Below are 19503 nucleotides of genomic sequence, written 5' to 3'. Positions count from 1 at the left end.
CACAAACACACTATTTTTCATGAAATTCATGTTACTTGTACTTTACAAAAGTATTGGTTTTATGTCAAATTAGAGGAGAAAAGTGTTCTGTGTCTTACTGGAGATCACTGTCAGCTCTGGAGGGAACATGTCACCCCCCTTATCTGGGTTTCTGGTTGTGAATATCAGTGATAAACTGAAATGGGAAAGCTTGAATGAATTTGACCCTGAACATATGTGTGCTAAACACTAGAGTTTTGGTGATTTGCTGTGTGTAAACATAAGTAAAATGCATGTTTGTTTTTACTGTAGATAGGACACCCACTGGATTCCCAGAAAGCAGAAAGATCTAGGAGGAAGTTGGGTCTGAGAATTGAGATCCTGCATCAAAAGGTGAGGGGCAATGAGTCAATAAAAGTTGGGTTGTTAATATTACTGTTGGATAGTTTGTTCCTGCCTAGAAATTTTGGAGTTACTATCATATTGTTTTCTACATAGATCTATAGGTAGTAAAATAATATCACAAGGAACAGTTGAACAGATTATTATAGGAGAAACAAAACAGAACCAAAGATAGCTGTTTGGTCATCTCAATGAATAATAAAGTGAAGGGTTAATCAAAGTGCCTCTGTCAGCACAAAGGAGAGTCTGAATAGGAGAAAATCAGTGAGTGCCCTGGGAGGAGGACACCAAGAAAGAGCTCTGGTTGTATATATTTGAGGATATAAGCCAGACCCGAGAAAAGAAACCAGAGACCAGAAATAATTTATAGCTTTTTTTGTCAATTAACTCTGTCCAAGTACAAAGGGAAGTGGATTGCAACTAAGGGGATATTCAAGGCTTTCACAAGCTAGAGAAAGGAAATTCTTGGTGAGGGATAGACTTCTCTGGTGACACAGATGATAGAGAATCTGCCTTCAATGCAGGAAACCCAGATTCAATCCCTGGGTCAGAAAGATCCTCTAGAGAAGGGAATGGTAACCCACTCCAGTAATCCTGGGGCTTCCCTGGTAGTTCAGACAGGTGAGAGATAGGCAGACCTCAGGAACTTAGACCCTAGTGTCCAAAATATGCAAATATTAAGCATTGAGATAAATCATCTTCTCTTATGAGATGGTAATTGCATTGGAGTATCAATGCATTTGAAAGAAAAAGAAGAAAATGAATTCTGACCTGGTAGAATGCAAGAGTTTCATTATTTGATGGTAAATGGCATGAGCTTTGGGATAATAAAAATATTCCAAGAGACTGAATTGAGTTGGTGGGAAGAGTGTATTTCTAACTTCACTGGCTTCATAACTGTGAGTGAGTTACTTCGGCTCTCTGTTTCCTCCTCTCTGGGAGATGACAAATGATAATAGTGATTTTATATGTTTAGTTACAGAAAGAATGAAGGACATAGTGCAAAAGTGAAAATTAGTCCTGCTGGTGATCACGTGTTCCTAACAGAACATCAATGATATTTGCAGTGAGATACGATGAGGTCAAGAGGACAAAATATTTTCAACAGGACCCATACAAGGCCATATTCAGCTTTGCAATAACTAAAATCTCCCTCTTGTGAGTGACTGCTGCCTTTCACCAATGATATTCCAGATCTGCTTCGTTCTTCCCTCCTAAGAAAGATTACATAGATACGCAATTGCCAGACTTGTTCTTACAAATCTAATCCTACCTGAACATCAACCAGCACAAACAATCCCTATAAAATACCCCTCCTTATTCTTCTCACTGAGATACAACCAGGGGATCTGTAGAATGCACGTTCCCTTTGCTACAACAAGCTAAATATATCTAGACTTTTTTTCCTTGATGACAAGGGTGTGCCCTGTGGTCTCAGTGATATTTAACAATAGAAATTATTTAATTAAAGGATCCAGTAAATAGAAATGACACATGCTATCATGTAAGAAAGCCAAGTATTCTGCTTTCAGTTTACTGAGAAAACTAAAAGGGCTTAGTGAATTCATTTTCCTTCTCAAGACATAGTAAATGGTTAACCTGAGGATTAACCAAGTATCCAAATCTGGTGTTTGACATTATTGTAAAGAGTTTTTGTCAAGAAATTTGGAGAAGCTAATGGAAGACATGATAAAGGGCCAGAGTGGACAACAAATCTTAAAAATTGCCAGGCAAACATAGGATGCCTGGCCAAGGTGCTAGTCTATTACTCTCCTCAATGCCATGCTAGCATTCACCCTCCCACACCCTGCCATTTCCCACTTCAAATTGTCTCAGTTATATTCAGCCACGGATGAACTCACTCTTCTGAAAAGGGCTCTTACAGAGCCACAGAACTGTATCTGGTATCAATACTTTATTCTGCCCTTTGTAGATACACAAAAGGAGAAAGACTAGCTAGTTAGAGAAGAAGCCCAAAGTTCAGGTCTCCTTACTATATAATGCTTTTCCATGATAAAAAGTGTCTAAATTAGTTCCCGTGTTGTGGATTTTGCCACATCTTCTTCATTCACAAATATAGGTTTGCCTTTCTACAAGAACAGTATAACATTTCCTGAAAGTTGACCAAAACAGGTGATAACTTATCAAATCCCATGTGCAGACCCTGTGTTTCAAGAATTTTAGCTTTTCTCCATGGCTTCAAGAATTTTAACAATTTTAAATTCTTCCTTTTAAAAATTCTCTAATTTCTTTTATCTTAAGGAGAACATCACACTTTTCATTCAGCTTTCTCTCTTAAATAAATAGTGAAAAAGTCAAGAAAATGTATCTTATTTTTCACTTTATTTATTTATTAATAATAGATTATTAAATCACTTCCACTTCTTTTTAAAATGTTTATCATACCTACTAAAAACACTTCACTATCTTTGTTCTCTTTCTTAAGTTATGCTGACTTTTCCATGAACAGTTCATTTCGGTCGCTCAGTCACGTCTGACTCTTTGTGACCCCGTGGGCTGCAGCACGCCAGGCTTCCCTGTCTATTCCCAGATCCCAGAGCCTAGTTAAACTCACGTTGGTGATGCCATCCAACCATCTCATCCTCTGGAGTCCCCTTCTCCTCGCACTTCAACCTTTCCCAGCATCAGGGTCTTTTCTAATGAGTTGGTTCTTCGCATCAGGTGGCCAAAGTATTGGAGTTTCAGCTTCAACATCAGTCCTTCCAATGAATATTCAGGACTGATTTCCTTTTGGATTGACTAGTTGGATCTCCTTGCAGTCCAAGGGACTCTCAAGAGTCTTCTCCAACACCACAGTTCAAAAGCATCAATCCTTTGGAGCTCAGCTTTCTTTATAGTCCAACTCTCACATCCATACATGACTACTGGAAAAACCACAGCTTTGACTAGATGGACCTTTGTTGATAAAGTAATGTCTCTACTTTTAATATGATGTCCAGGTTGGTCATAGCTTTTCTTCCAAGGAGCAAGTGATTTTGGAGCCTCCAAACAAAAGTCTGTCACTGTTTCCATTGTTTCCCCATCTATTTGCCATGAAATGATGGGACCGGATGCCATGATCTTCGTTTTTTGAATGTTGTTTTAAGTCAACTTTTTCACTCTCCTCTTTCACTTTCATCAAGAGGCTCTTTAGTTCTTCTTCACTTTCTGCCATAAGGGTGGTGCCATCTGCATATTTGAGGTTATTGATATTTCTCCTAGAATTTTGATTCCAGCTTGTGCTTCATCCAGCCTGGCATTTCACATAATGTACACTGCATATAAGTTAAATAAGCAGGGTGACTGACTTTACTTTAACTTTTCATTTTCATAGATTGGAGAAGGAAATGGCAACCCACTCCAGTATTCTTGCCTGGAGAATTCCATGGACAGAAGAGCTGGCAGGCTACAGTCCATGGGGTCTCAAAGAGTCAGATGTGACTGAGTGACTATTACTCACTCTCACTCATTCAGTTCTTTTATATTTCTTTTGATATTTATGTGTTGTGTTTTTTTTTAGTTTTTTAACTGAAGTGTAGTTGATTCACCATATTGTGTTGGATCACAGCAGAGTGATCCAGTTATATGTATAAATATGTATATAAGATGTATTCTTTTTCAAATTCTTTTCCATCATGGTTTATTACAGGATATTGAATTTAGTTCCCTACGATCATTTTTTATCCATTTTATGTCTGATAGTTTTCATCCAACTAGTCCCAAACTCCTAATCCAACTCTCTCCCACAAGTCTGTTCTGTGAGTCTTTTCTGTTTTGTAGATAAATTCATTGGTGTCATATTCTAGATTCCACATGTAAGTGATATCATATTATCTCTATATTTTTAAAAACCATGTATTTACTGATACTAGCTTTCAGTCATGATGGTTTAGCTCTCTTAAACACTCCCTCATGTATGCCTATATTCTTCCTCCATCCAGAATATTGTAACTATATCATAATTGGTGTGCCTACACCAATGTTGAGTGCTTACATCCTAGGAGTATATCTGTTTAATTCAGAGCTAAGCCATATATTTTACTATAACTGCTAATTTTTTGCACAGTTCTGTTTTGTGTACAATTAATGTTGAATCTCTTTTTTCAATGCTTAGTTTTTCATGAAAACATCACTAATATATTCCCAAATTCTTTCCCCATAAAAAATCCCCTATCCATTAGTGTAAATGTTTTGTTAATCTTTCAGTTTTATTTTCTGGTGCAGATACATCTCTCCCTAAGTTCTTCTGTATATACTGGTTGCTCCAGAAGCCTGATACCTTGCTTGAAACTCATCATCTTGAGATCTTCGAATCTAGGGCTTCTCTTCAATATTATTTTCCTTTAAACACTGTGATTTCTGTTTCTTCATTAAGTTGTTCATTTTGTTGGACTATCTTTTTTATGAGTTTCTTGAAAAACTATACAAGAATGGTAACTTTGAAATCTTTCATTTCTGAAGAACTCTTTAATCTACCTTCAGACTTGATTGATAGCTAATAGATTCTAGGTTGGAAATCATGTTCCCTTAGATTTGTGAAGGGATTATACACATACATTTTGTTTTAGGGGAAAGATACACACTGTACTTTTGCCATGCAACAAGGTGTACCTTGTAACATTTTCCTCTGGGACTTCTTTGTCATTAGGTGGGGCTGTATGCCTGGGATTAAGTGATGTATGCCCTTTCCAGCCTGTGCCCTTAAAACCACCTCCTGAGCTGCGACAAAGTCCCTTTCCCCTTGGACTGCAGCCAATCCAGGGGGTCCAGTGGAGATCTCCAGTGAGTCCTTAGCTGATAGCAGAGGCACTAACTTGTGTTCCTCAGTACTACCATTCCAGATAAGGCTCAGTCAAATAGAACATTAACATTCCTTTTGTTGAGCCACTGGCATTGGAGAGTAGTTTGCTACAGACATCAGCCTTTCTTAACTAACAGACATATTCCATTGTCTTCCAGCTGGTAAGACAAGATTTGCTGGTAAGACATCTAATGCTATTCTGATGCCTGAGTTTTTATATGAGCTAATATAGTCTTTATTTTGTCCTTGCTACATATTTTCATGGGTCTTTTGTTTTCCTTACTCTGGAAAGTCTATAAGCCACTTCAATTTGAAGATTGATGTCATTTCATTCTTGTGCTTTTCCTTTAATTATTTTCTCTCACTTATCTTTGGATGTACTATTAATTAGATATTTGACTTCCAAGAGTGAGGAGAGTGACTTCTGTTTGTGTGTTTGTTTATCATTTCTTTCCAATGTTGTACATCTTTCCAGTTTTACATCTTCTACCTTTTGGAAGATGCCCTCCAGTTTAACTTTTGACTACATTTATGATTTCAGTCATATTAAAAATTTTCCATACCTCTTTTTAGCCTTTGAATTTTACTTTAAAAATTATCTCCTGCTCTTATTTCATGGATTCAATATCTTTTCATTTCTCAGTGTTTATTTTTCAAAACCTGTTTCACTCAGCATAAAAGCTAACTGCTTACATTTTTCTGGAGCTCTTGTACAAGACCTCATACTATCTGACCCTGTTTTCCCTCTCTGACGTCATCTCCCACCGCATTTTCCTGTGCTTACTGCGTTTATCTACAGTCTCTCTTCTCTGTTTTATTTTCCTTCTTAGCACTTGTTATTTTGTATATACTCCCTTACTTATTGTCTTATTGTCTGCAGTAGAATACATGCTCCATATTTTTTTTAAGTGATAATTCTCCAGTTCATAGAACTTTCTTGGAAGCTATTGTTGCTAATTAAATATATTTGAATGGATATTGAAATCATATTTGTACTCAATGCATAGAAAGAAAGCTATAAGTTAAAACACAAAAAGTTGTTTTTCTGAAAAGCCTGCAGACCTTAGGGAAAACAATCAGTCTCTCTTTAGAACTCCTTAAATAGACGTAACATGAATTCTTAACCAATGATAACATTTTCTGGCTCTAAAGTTTATTTATTTTGTTCCCTACCTTTTAATGCTAACTTTCTGTGGCCATCCTAAAGAATGCAGTACCATCTGACTCAATATGGCATTCAATCTTTCTTTTGTTGTTTAGATGGTCTACAATGAGATTAGCAAGATACCACTTTCTTTATCCTTTTATTTTTGATACCATTTCCATTCCTTTAATCATTTAACTTTCCTTTTTGTCTTATAGCACTTTCTCAGTTGTTTAATCTCCATTTATAAGTGCTCATTGTTTAGCAAATTCTGAGTTAGAAATTGTGGGAGGAAGGAGTGGAGATACTGAAGCAGCCAAAAATATGTTATTTATTTCCTATGTTTCTTTACTTAACTAGATTTTCTTAAACAATCAGCCTAATGTCTCTGTAAGTCTCTAGAGTAGTTATCCTGTTGCTTGTATATTTGATATCATTTACCTGATTTACTATAATTATAGACTATTGAATTAAATATTTCTTTTTATATGTGTTACACAATATGATATTTTGATCATATAATATTAATCCTTCATTCACCTGAGGTGTAAAGTAGGATAAAGCTGGAACATATACAAAGGTCATATGGGACCAGGGCAAGGGCACATTTGTGGAATTGAGGGGAGACTACTATAATGGAAACTGCAGTCTGCAACTCTGACCTCTTTTCAACGGAGATCTTTTTTAGTTCCTGGGAGTGCTGCCAGCAGATTGCCAATAGTCATCAGCCCCTTTAGGAATTGCCTCATCTATAAGAAACCATCTCGACCAAGGCCAAATTTCTTCCTGGATAGCCTGCATCCAATGACAGATGTGTGAGATTCAAAGTCTGTACATTTTGTCTCTACTCAAGACAATTCTGAAGGGTCATTGAGCAGCAAAAGCTGCCATTGAACCTACATGATACTTTGACTTCTCCTTCTACCAGTCCCTCTTCCTCCTCTTTCTGTCCACAATTGTTGATACAGAGGTGCACAGAAGACTAAAGAAATATTCAAAGGAGAGCTAGAAACTGAGATGCCGGAGTTATATAAGGGAAAGCTTCCCTGAGGAAGAGATGCTTTGAATAAACTTAAGTACTTAAGCTTTAGAATATTAGGCAGCTTTCATTAGTCAAGGGCTTCCCTGATAGCTCAGTTGGTAAAAAAAATCTGCCTGCAATGCAGGAGACCCTGGTTCAATTCCTGGGTCAAGAAGATCTGCTGGAGAAGGGAAAGGCTACCCACTCCAGTATTCTTGGGCTTCCCTTGTGGCTCAGCTGGTAAATAATCCGCCTGCAATGCGAGAGACCTGAGTTCGATCCCTGGGTTGGGAAGATCCCCTGGAGAAGGGAAAGGCTACCCACTCCAGTATTCTGGCATGGAGAATTCCATGGACTATACAGTCCATGGGGTCACTAAGAGTTGGACACGACTGAACGACTTTCACTTTTCATTAGTCAAGTGTGTTAGGCTGTGCTGTGGAACAAATAAGCTTCAGCCACAACATTTGTGTTTCAAGCCATTAGAAATAAAATAAAGATGGAAAAGGAATATGCTTCTTCCATTCTTGCAGGAAGACTACTTGGAATTTTCCCATCACATATCCACTTATACCTCAGCAACCAGATTTGCTTACATGACCAAACCTAGTTGTAAGGAAAGTTGGTCCTTTATTTGTGTGACAATATCCCCAGCTAAAATCAAATTTATTTGTGTTAAAGAATTGGAGAAAACTATTTAATAGGTATTCAGAAGTCTCTGCTCACTATCTTTTCAAGTTACTGTCACCACCCTTTCAAGTTTATTTCACTGACTATCTACTATTACAGGGTCCCTTCATATAGATTCATTTCTCACTCATTGTTTTACTAGGAAACACTAATTTTAGGGAAGAAACCATTCTCCTTGACTGGTGTTTCCATATGGAGCGCCCTCTCCACATGGCCTCTCTTCACACCATTCCCACTCTTTGAGGAAGGAATGAATTGCTAATTGGTCGTTGGCAAAAGTCTGACATTCATTGTCCAAGTTTCTTTTTTGGACAGAGCTAATCTAAAAAGAAAACGAAAGCTCTGGAGATTAGTATTTTTTTCTCCCCTCTCTGTCTGAGACCCATGTGAGGCAAGAATCTGGTGAGAGTCTGTTCCTTAGACCCTTGAGTGGTCCACACCTTGGTCTGTACAAGGAGGTGGGAACATCTGCAAACATATTTTGGCACACATCTAAAGCCTCACCTTTTAACTCATTTTTATTAAAACTGAAGCTGGTATTTTGATCTTTTGCTTCTGATCTTTCTTGTTGGGTTATATGTTCAGGAGAGGAATTAACACGTGGTTTATTAGCTCTCTAATTCTCCATCATCCCCCAATTCTAAAAATTGCAGAAACCATAGCCTATAGGGATCAAATAAAAACACAATGAATGAAGCCACTTCTTGCAAAAAGACAAACTGGAGAGTTTTACTTTTGTAAAGAGAAAAGCAGTTTCTCAGTTCTGTTAATGATTGGCAGGAATTCAGACTCACAGTGGTGAGATTCTAACTTTTTGAGGAGAAAGTAGAAATGTAGATTTTCATATTAAATCATCTGTTTTCAAAATATTGGCTAAACTTAACAAAGAAACTGAAGTGAACCAAATAAAACCTGTCTACAGATCTTTCAGATGCCAGTTTATTCTAAAACCTTACCATTATCTAAAAATTCCAGTGTGTCTTAGAAGGGAAGGTTAATTCTTCCCCTCAGTTAAAGGGGTTCACATAATTGTGACTGGTCACCTTAGATGAGAATAAGACATGCTGTTAGGGAGAAAGTCCCCTAGCAATATGAAAATAGTCATGGCCAAAAATAAGGGCTACTTGGCACAGTCTATGTTTAATGACTGCCACTATCTGGAAGAATGATTTGTCTTTGAAGAATTTTTGTTTGCTTTGTTTGGAAGGAGTGATTGAATTTTTATAAAATTAAAGGAAATGCTAATTGTTACAAATGCAGTCAAAAGCTTGCTTACCATGGCTATTCAGGTAGTAGAGAGGTAGAATATTCTTACAGATAAGGCAGCCAGCCTGTTTCAGAGGCATAGCAGGACTTTAAAAATAGAAGCTAGCTAAGGTATTGTCATAGGGAACATCACGAAGAATCTGCAGTGCACTGTCAACTCAGAGGAGCAAGGGAGTTTGGGTTTTCTCTCTCTTTCTTGCCTCTTCTCGCTAACAGGGTGTGTACATTTCCCAAGAATCATAGCATATTTTTTAAATTTCAGCACACATTCATGCATCAGTGTCTTTTTTTTTTCAACTTCAGGACACAGGGCTAAGTTTATTTTTTCAAATAATGGAGGTCAGGGATAAGCCATAGAGGTTGCAGCCTTGCTCTGGGAGGAGTACTCACATTTCATTACCAGGTGATTTCAGTTAGCAAAGCACCAAATCCAAGATTGTATATGGAATCTAGAATATCAACTTTACTCTATCTCACTCTTTTAATCTTTTTTCTTTATACTTTATAATACATGCCAAATCCCAAATGCAGACATTTTTTTTAAAAAAAGATATGTGAGTATAAATCTATGGAGTAAATGACTTGATAGAATTTTAATTATTTTAGCTTGGATTGTCTGGAAAACTAATATTCCAGAGCCAGGATTTTGTCATTATTTATTAAATTAAATTCATTATATCATTGTTGATATATTAAAAAAAAAAACACCTTTAAACTGATCCAATGAATGTGACTTAATAGTGAAAATGCAATCAACAGACATGTAATATTTCCTTTTGTTCCTATTTCACTAATAAGTGCTTAAATGTTAATTATTCTTATTCCTAAATCTTATATAAGGCATAGGAACAATTAAATTTCCTATGATCTTAAAGAGCATTCAGGTGTTTTGTTCTCTGTGTCACCTGAACAATAATGTACACGACAACTGAAAAGCTTGTTCATGTTGAATAAAAAAGTAAAGGGCAGTCTATTCTTTTCTTGGGCAGGATATTTTATGCTCACACCCTCCATGATGAGGAAGTTCAGGCATCTTATACTGTAATACTAGGCAGTAAGCTGAATGTCACTGTAAGGTGAAACTTCTTAATGTAGTTTCTGGGATTTGTTGGATATTTTTTAAGGGACTTGGCCATTCATATATTTGGTCAGTCCTTATTCCCAGCAGATAGGACTGTCACATCCAGCTGCTCCCAATTTATCAGCCAGTATGTCAGGACAAATCTTCAGGTTCAACTTCCTGCTACCCTTCAGAGCTTGCTTGCTATCTGGGCCAGTTAAATAGCTCTCTGGACCTCTTTCACTTCTCCTTCAACCTGGGTTGCTGTCTTCTGGGATGTGTCTTGGCATCATATTTATACCTTCTTAGCCTTCTTAGTCTTTTTCTTTCATAGATCTATTTCCAGAATCAGTATTCTTTTCCATTGAAATATTTGTCTATGTATTTATCAGTAACACATTGTCTTGATTACTATGCTTTGTAATAAAGTCTTTTGACCTTATTTTTTCAAGATTATCTTGTTACTCTAGGTCCTTTGCATTTCCATATGCATTTTAGATATAACTGTTCAATATGTACAGAAAAACTCACTGAGATTTTAATTTGTGTTGCATTCAATCTATAGATCAATTTAAAGAGTTTGTACATTAAAAATACTGAGTCCTTGCACTCATAAACATGATACATCTCTCCATTTTTTTTAGGTCTTTCTTAATTTCTTTCAGGTCTTTGAACCTATTGTCATAATTTTCCTATTTGACACTCTGATACTGCTGTATATGGTGTGTATCTATCTCTGTTTCTCTCTCTCTCACTGTCTCTTTCTCTCACAGCCCTTACTCTGGAAGAATTAATTCTTTGTTGATGGAAAGATCCATGTGGCAAGGGTTTGTTGTCTTGAGCCAATAGTCAGTGAAGACTTGAAACTTGACAACATTTATATGAGTGAGTTTAGAAGAAATAGATCCTCCTCTAATTAAAAATCAAGATGACTACAAGGCTGATCAACACCTTTGATAGCCGTCTTGTGAGTGATCCAGAGTCAGAGGCACCCAACCAACCCATACCATACTATATCACCCAGGAAACTGGGAGGAAATAAATAGCTGTTGTTTTGATCCACTAAGTTTTGGAGTAGCTTGTTACACAGCAATAGATCTCTAATAAAATGGTTTCTATTTACAACAAGTATCACTATGAATTATGTTGTCTGCATAACATTAAAATAATCGTTTCTTTTTTACTATTTCAATGTTACAATAATCACTACAAATAATCACTACAAATAATTTGTACTACTACATTGTACAAATGTGGACATTTGTACAAGGTCCACAAATAATCACTTAAACTAAACCAATCATTTGATACCAACTAGACAGATAATCGGTTTGGGTGTAATACTAGAACCATCTGGTTATATGTGATACTACATACATCATAATACAACAAGCAGCCAACACACATTATAATATAACAGTGACATCTAACATGATACAGTGTTTAAAGTGAAATTACTCCAACCAAAATAATAAAAGTATGTTTAATGGGAAACATTTTACAATGCTTTTACTTTTAATTTAAATTTAAATTAATTAAAATTAATAATTCAGTTGATCAGTCTCCTGTTCTACATTTCAAATGGTTAATCACCACATGTGGCAGTGACCAATGTTTTAACAGGGCAACTTTAAGATGTGTACTGCTGGATTAAACTATCACATTGATAGAGGATTTGCTATGTTGACAGGATTTTTTTAAGATTACAGAACAAAGCAAAGACTGATTCAGAGACTCAAGTCACATCTCCTTTTCTCTGATTCATATTATTATGCATTAATTTAGCCAGCTACTCCTCTGTTGTATTTATTTGTGTGATAATAAAGTACAATCTGTACCACATGTAGTAAAGAAGAGTTTCAAATTTTTCACAACTGAAAAAAGGCTAACTGGTCAAGTCTAGGGAGTCTAGGGAGGCTCAAAGGCTATAAGGCAATTTTCAAGAATTTTCCTGTTTGGAATGTACATAGGCAGATATTATAGGGCTCACAAAGGCTAATATTCCATGGCAAAAAGACAATTTGTCTTATTTCTCATGTTCTGTACTGCCCTTTCTGAGCAAGGATTTCTTGCACAGGTTATGTGTCTCTCTTGTTCAGGTCAGACTTTGTAGTGCTTGTGGCGTTAATTTAATAGGAAGAGAACATGCTGGAATTCTCTAATGCTAGTCACCTCTAGAAAAAAGGCAGTGCATCACAATTTAGTGCTTTTATGGCCCTGTCTTGTTTGGTCAGATAACCATTATTTAAAGAACATGTTGACACTTTTTATGTGAAAACTGTCGAAGTCCTCTATTTGGGTCAGATCCACATGAGAAATATGAAATTAAAAGTTGCACAATTGTTTAAAAATTTTAGGACATAATCTATTTTTTTCATTTACTTTGTCTATCAAATTTTCATTGCAATTGCATCAACATTTCTTCTTTAATTTCAGGTACACAAATACAAGTAAAATTCTCTGTGTATGGAAACAAATCAATACAAAGTTGAATAAACAATAGGACAGAGAGGTGCAAGAATGTGAATTTATTTTATTTAACTGAACCGAGTTTGATCAGGAAATCCCCTCATTGTGGCTCAGTATTTAGAAATTCAAGATTTAGATGTAGTCACTGAGCAGTTTAAAAATGCTCAGTGAAATAACCCTGTCATTTAAGATAATTAAGAGTTTCTCCTCTTCTACCCTTTCTTTCTTCACTGCTCCCCAGCTGTCATCTAAGCATGGAGTGATGGCAGGTTTCATGGAGGATTGGGCGGTTGGGGTGGGGGGGGAGCAGATATCTCTGCCCCAATTTTTTCTGCTGTGTCCTCAGTTAAATCCTTTCTGACTTCCACAATGTGCAACCTGCCCCCTCCTCGCTGGAGGGAATTGGGTGGAATTCTCTGTTCATGCCCTCAGTTCCTCACTGGGTCTATCCCTGCAGGGAACATGCTGTGACTTCCTTGTCATGAAACCACACCCCAACCTCTCTCTCACCAGCACGGTCAGCACTTTCAAACCCTTCAGAAGATCATTTTGAAAATTCTAGATCTTGCCTGATGTCATCTAATTGTTATGAGGCATTCTCAAGCTGATACAGAGAAGGCTATGGCACCCCATGGACGGAGGAGCCTGGCAGGCTACAATCCATGGGGTCGCGAAGAGTCGGACACAACTGAGCGACTTCACTTTCACTTTTCCCTTTCATGCATTGGAGAAGGAAATGGCAACCCACTCCAGTGTTCTTGCCTGGAGAATCCTAGGGACGGGGAGCCTGGTGGGCTGCCGTCTATGGGGTCGCACAGAGTCGGACACGACTGAAGCGACTTTGCAGCAGCAGCAGCAGCAAGATGATATGTGTGAAATATGTTTCAGATACTTCTTTATCTAAGATATTTATCATGCTACTACTTTGATTCTGCTCTGTCCATTCAATCTTGGCAAATGACAATCTGTAAGGCATTTCTTCCCAGAGTTCCAAACCAGAAGAGTATCACAAGCCCTCTTTGCTTTTGCTTTGTTCCATTCCACTTATTTGAAATTTCTATCATCTTACTCTTACCTGGGATCTTAGGTTCATTCCTATGAACCTAAGAAATGTCATAAATCTTATGGGTGGAGAGCCCTAGGAGACGTAGGCAGTAGAGATAATGTCAGGAAACAAAAGAAAAAAAGAACCAGACAAAACAAAACCTCTGTACTAGATTCTGATAGATGCTTGCTTGGAAGTAGAAGGACACCTAAGAGAGTAGATAGTCCTTGCAAGAATGCAAAGATTTGCAAAGATGTGAAGCTGTAGAATGCAATAGGTAAATCTGGAGAAGTACACAGTTGTATGGGTGTCAAAAGGTCATTAGAGTAGACTGACAGCACAATATGGGACTTTGTATGAAGCCTCTGGGAGGAAAGACCATGGCTTTCCTATAATAGATAAGACAAATTTCATTACAGCAGCCAAGAGAGAAGCTGAGATTAATCAGTGTCAGAAAAACTGTCAAAGAGAGGCTAGTGAGTATATCCCTTGCCCCATGCCACAAAAATCCATAAACTATCCAAGAAATTAGCCCTGGATAATTAGGGCAGGAGGTGTGGAATAAAAGAACACTAATTTTGAATAAAGTTACAACAAGTGTCTTAGTTTTTTCCCCTAATTTTTTGTTGTTGTTTGGTTTTGGTTTTGTCATTCTGAGACTTAATTTAAAATAAAAAATCAACAAAATGCCTTCCTTAAGGGCAAGATTTAGTCTTGCTCTCACAGCATCAATCAAACAAAGTGGGAGCTTTCAATTTTATTGTTGTAAATTATTGAATATAATGTTGTAATTATAGAATATATAGTTATGCATTTTACACATATTTAAAACACTCAAAGCTTGGCATATTAATATGCGCTCTAAGGATGCTCTAACAGCAACCTCTGTGCTTTATCACAGAAGCATGGTTTCTCATCATTGTAGAGCTGAGGACCCCAGGAGAGACTCCCAGTCTTTCCCAATTTTTGATTTTCTTCCTAATGGGTCTTGCAATTTAAGATAAGTATTCTACTACATTAGTAATGGAAAGTGTAGATTTGTCTGAAACAAATTAACACAAAAAATAAATAATCAGGTTTGCATAGCTTTGAAGAGACCCAGAACCCTTGATTAAGAAAACTAATCTGAATGTTTGCTTTGGTTGAATTCTCTCACCTGAACTGATCTCCATCGCTGTTCCCATCTCTACTGAACAGCAAGCCGTATTTGGATCAAGGCCTCTTTTTCTAGATTTTTTCTCCAAAAATCATTTTCTCAAGGCATCTGTATATACAACAGAGGTTGCTGAAAGTTTGCAAAGGGGTTATAATCATAACAATTAAAAATCCTTAATATTAAATAGCAGACATCTTTGTTCTTAGAAATTCTTTGGTCATGAATCATTGGTAAATTCTTTTTTCTCTTTTTTATTTATTTTTTTTAAATTTATTTTTAATTGAAGGATAATTGCTTTACAATGTTGTGTTGGTTTCTTCTGTACAGCAATGTGAATCAGCTATATGTATACATATACCCCCTTCCTAATGAGCCTCTCTTCCCGCTCCACATCCCACTGCTCTATATCATCACAGAGGACCGAGTTGAGCTCCCTGTGCTGTAAAACTGCTCCCCACTGTCTATTTTACATGTGTATATATATCAATGCTACTCAATTCATCCTCTCCCTGCAGAATTTAGCTACATAATTCATTATCTAGTTCCCTTTCACTCTCCTCTGTCCTTAATTTTTGTTTCCTCTGGTGTTTTGTTTTTAATATGTTATTAAAAACTGTAATTCACAGTATGAGAACTGGGTTTTATATGCCCTGCCCAAGATGATATTCTCATGATTGATATTGAGGGGCCATCAATCCATGACCATTTTAAATCATATCTTAAATGGGCTTTTCCATTACACACTTAAATATAAAACCAAACTAGTCACTCTTGCATTTGCCTTTGTGGACAGATAATTTTCTGGTCCATCATTTTACTTTACATACTTTGGCGTCTTATGGAGCTCTTTAGTCTGATTCTTCAGAGTACATGAGCCCAAGGTTATGTGTGTTTTTCCACATGAAAAAGTCCTCTTGAAGGCAGGACTCTGAATTTGTGGAGTTGGTCAACTCTGCTAGGGTATTGCAGCTTTAGCACCTGCTTTGATGTATGGATTCAGGCTTTCATTTCATTTTCACCTTCAATGGAAGCTCCCTTATTACTTGCCAGCTCAGATGTGAATTTAAGAAAATTAGAAATACATATTCAGCCAAATTTTTTTTTGTATGTAATGTTTTGCAGATTGAGAGTTTTCAGAATATCTAGTCTACTGTGTTTCCAGAAGTTCCAGTCCCTCCCTTTTTCTCTCACTCACCACCAATTTCTGTTCATCTCATAGGCAGAGCCATTCAGTTTTCATCTTTGTGGGGAGTCTTACTTGAACACTGTAAATACTATAAATATTTCTTCTAGGCCTTGCCTTCTCTGCACAAAGAAGCCTAAAAAGGTAGTATTTTAAGCCAAGACAATTTTGACTTTCAAAGAGCTATCTGTGACATCTATTAAAATACTATTTCTTCATATGACTATATTAGCTTCTAAAATTTTACCCAGAAATCATTAACATTGGCAAATAGTAGCAATTTTGTTCTTTGGTCTTTTAGTTTGAAGGATTTTTTAAAAGTATTTGTGAATGGGCCAAATCACACTTGGGCCTTATTTTATTTCATCTTTGTGTCAGAGGTCCCCAGCCCTTGCTGTCTAAACCATTGCTGCTTCAAGTGTGATCTGCTGATCAGTATTAGTTCACAGTTTCTTGTTAATGTTCTCTGGTCAGTAAAGTACAGAGATGAAGTGTTTAGAAACCTTTACAATTTGACATTGCAGAAATATGCAAACACGTGGTAGGTGAACTAATCTTATTGAGCAGGACATAGACAGGTTGTGCTGATAGCAAGTTCATGTGATAATTTGTGTTTAGTAGAAGCTATGTGATAGGTGAGCATAGAACAAATTCATTTCAGTCCATTGAAAATGGGATGGTGAAATAAAAACTGGTTCTTTATAAGAGACAGCTTGAGAAGGATTGGTGTAAATAATAATGGGTATTTTATACCTTTAGATGGATTCAAATAGTTATTGCTGTGGATATATTCAGTTATTTAGAATACATCAATGATAAAGCTCAATTCTAGATTTCTAGAGTGGTCAGTATCTTTAATCTGAAATTGTATACCTATGCCTCCTATCTGCATGCCACATGAAAGAATAAACAAAAATTCAAGGTATAAGTGTATGTATTGCACTTGAAGTGCTTGTGCTCTCATCAGCTGGTAATAGGTGCTATTACACTATGCAAGAATAGCATTAAAGTTGGTACCATTCAGGAGTCAGTGGAAGTTGAAAAATTCCAATTCCCAAACAAGAATGACTAGTTTCAATCCCAAATTCCACTACTTAGTAGCTGTGTGACGTTGGGTAAGTTATTTAAACTTTTGAGCCTCACTTTCCTTATCTATGAAATGAAGATAATGGTAGTGGTCCCATGTCATAAATTTGTTTGGAAAAATCCTGAGTAAATGTTGTCATCATCATTTTTGTTACTATTTCATGCACTTAGAGCAGAGAGGAATGCAATGGTAATCTTCATGTCCATCCAGCACACATATATTATTTTTTGAGCTTTTATCGTGAATAAGAAAATGCAAGTATGCAAGTTTTAAAAGGGTGCTTTTACTCTCCTCTTAATTTTCCTAACCCAATTTGCTTTTTGTTTCTGGCTCCCAGCTCTTCTCTAAGCAGTTCTCTGTATCTTTGATCATCCCAATTTCCAAATATTCTTGCTTGTCATCATTCTTTATACAACAAACATTTATTAAACACTTGTGCCAAGTAGTGTTATTGGCTCTTGACATAAAGAGAAGAATTAAATATTGTTTCTGCTTTTGAGAAATTTACAATTTGGGCTATCGCATATGTAATAAATGGTGGCTCAGACAGTAAAGATTCCACCTGCAATGTGGGAGACCTGGGTTGGGAAGATCCCCTGGAGGAAGGCATGACAACCCACTCCAGGATTCTTGCCTGGAGACTCCCCATGGACAAAGGTGCCTGGCGAGCTACAGTCAAAGGGGTGGCAGAGTCAGACATGACTGAGCGACTAAGCATAGCAGAGCACAGCATGTGTAATAAAGATCAGTGTTGTAAATATTATGATAAATATATGAACAGAATAAGAGATCAAAAAAGAGAAGTCTCAAATTTCTGCATAGAAGAATTATGAAATATTCTATACATTAAGCACTACTTCAGCTGATCATCAATAATGGATGTGTATCCAAGAGGACTGGGCAAAAGGTGAACAGGTGAAATATTTGTTAGTAAAGGTAAACAGGAATAATTCCATACAGGCACACAGAGGAAACTTCTTTTTGAAGATGAGGTTGGTAGCAAAGAAAAAGGGGGAAAAAAAAAAATAAAGCAAAGCTCCTCACAGTTAGACCCAAATCTCTGCCAAAATTGCATCCCCTAAGTTTTACAAGACAGGAAAGAGATCAATGTTTGTGCCAGTATTCCCATCAGATCTTTCTTTTTCAGAAAGTCTCTGATTCTCTTCATTCTCTTTCCTTCACATTGTTGTGACAAAAGAAATAATCAGAGGGAAAAAAATCTTCATGAATTTGTTGTATATCACAAAATGAAAATAAGCTGGTTACTTACTCAGAGTAGGGAAGCAAGGTGGGGAAACACACCTGGACAAGGAAAGGAGGGAGAAAGTCAGTAACTGTTGAGCAAGAATAGCCAGCCTGGGGCTGCATCAAGCCTGGGAGTTGTAGAACAAGGACTTAGGCATGCGCAGTACAGAAGGCAGGTCTGCAATACAATGAACCAGGGGAGAATTTCTGGACTCAGTTTAAGTGACAGGAAAATGCCAAACCATAGGAACAGTTCTTAATGAAATGAATACTCCTGCAGCAAGTTATAAATTGAATATATTTAAATCTGCTACTGCTTTCCACAACTTAGTTCTGATTTCCCTGCATGCATTTTCAAGAAAGAAAGATTGGAATGGTATAAGCTAGAATTTCTGCCATTCTTTTTATTCCTCTTTTCCTAAATTTCAATCTCTTATATATATACATATAACAGTGCTTTTATTTCTAATCCTTATTGCTAAGGCTAGAGAAGGAAAAGCTTGTTTACATAAATGAGCTAGTTGTTTTCTTTCTTATGTGATCACTTACTAAAGATTAACTCACCTTTATATTCAACCTATTGGAGAAGGAAATAGCGACCCTGGCGGGGTACAGTCCTTAGGGTCACAAAGAGTCAGACACGACTGAATGACTGAACACATATATATACTCAATTTATATATATAAACACACACATCAATATATAGAAAGAAAATGTTTTAGACATCCTCAATTAATACACTTCAACTAAGTACTTAATTTAAAGCTTTCTCAGAAAGTTGGAAAGGCAGGGATGGGGATGACAGGGGCAGGGATATTTTGGATTTCAGCTTTAATTTGTGAAAATTTTCTCTGCCTGGTGTGAGTCACAGTGGAGAATGGAAAAGGATCCCTCTATGAAAACCGGGTTTTGTGTGACTGACACGTACTGCATTTTTAATAACACAGACTGAAA

The 19503-nt window shown here is 36.7% G+C and overlaps 1 long non-coding RNA gene across 1 annotated transcript in view; it reads left to right on the top strand.

Annotated features, from left to right (window-relative positions):
- Positions 1-19503, top strand: part of LOC145530335 (uncharacterized) — a 143202-nt gene that overhangs the window by 50379 nt on the left and 73320 nt on the right. Inside the window, exon 2 of the long non-coding RNA XR_014071679.1 lies at positions 292-372. This is a non-coding gene — a long non-coding RNA (uncharacterized LOC145530335). The remainder of the gene's footprint in view (positions 1-291; positions 373-19503) is intronic.

The sequence above is a fragment of the Giraffa tippelskirchi genome, chromosome 1 (genome assembly GCF_054371585.1).
Source record: "Giraffa tippelskirchi isolate mGirTip1 chromosome 1, T2T-mGirTip1v1.2.pri, whole genome shotgun sequence".
Classification (NCBI taxonomy): domain Eukaryota; kingdom Metazoa; phylum Chordata; class Mammalia; order Artiodactyla; family Giraffidae; genus Giraffa; species Giraffa tippelskirchi.
This window is presented reverse-complemented; position numbering and strand designations above follow the sequence as displayed.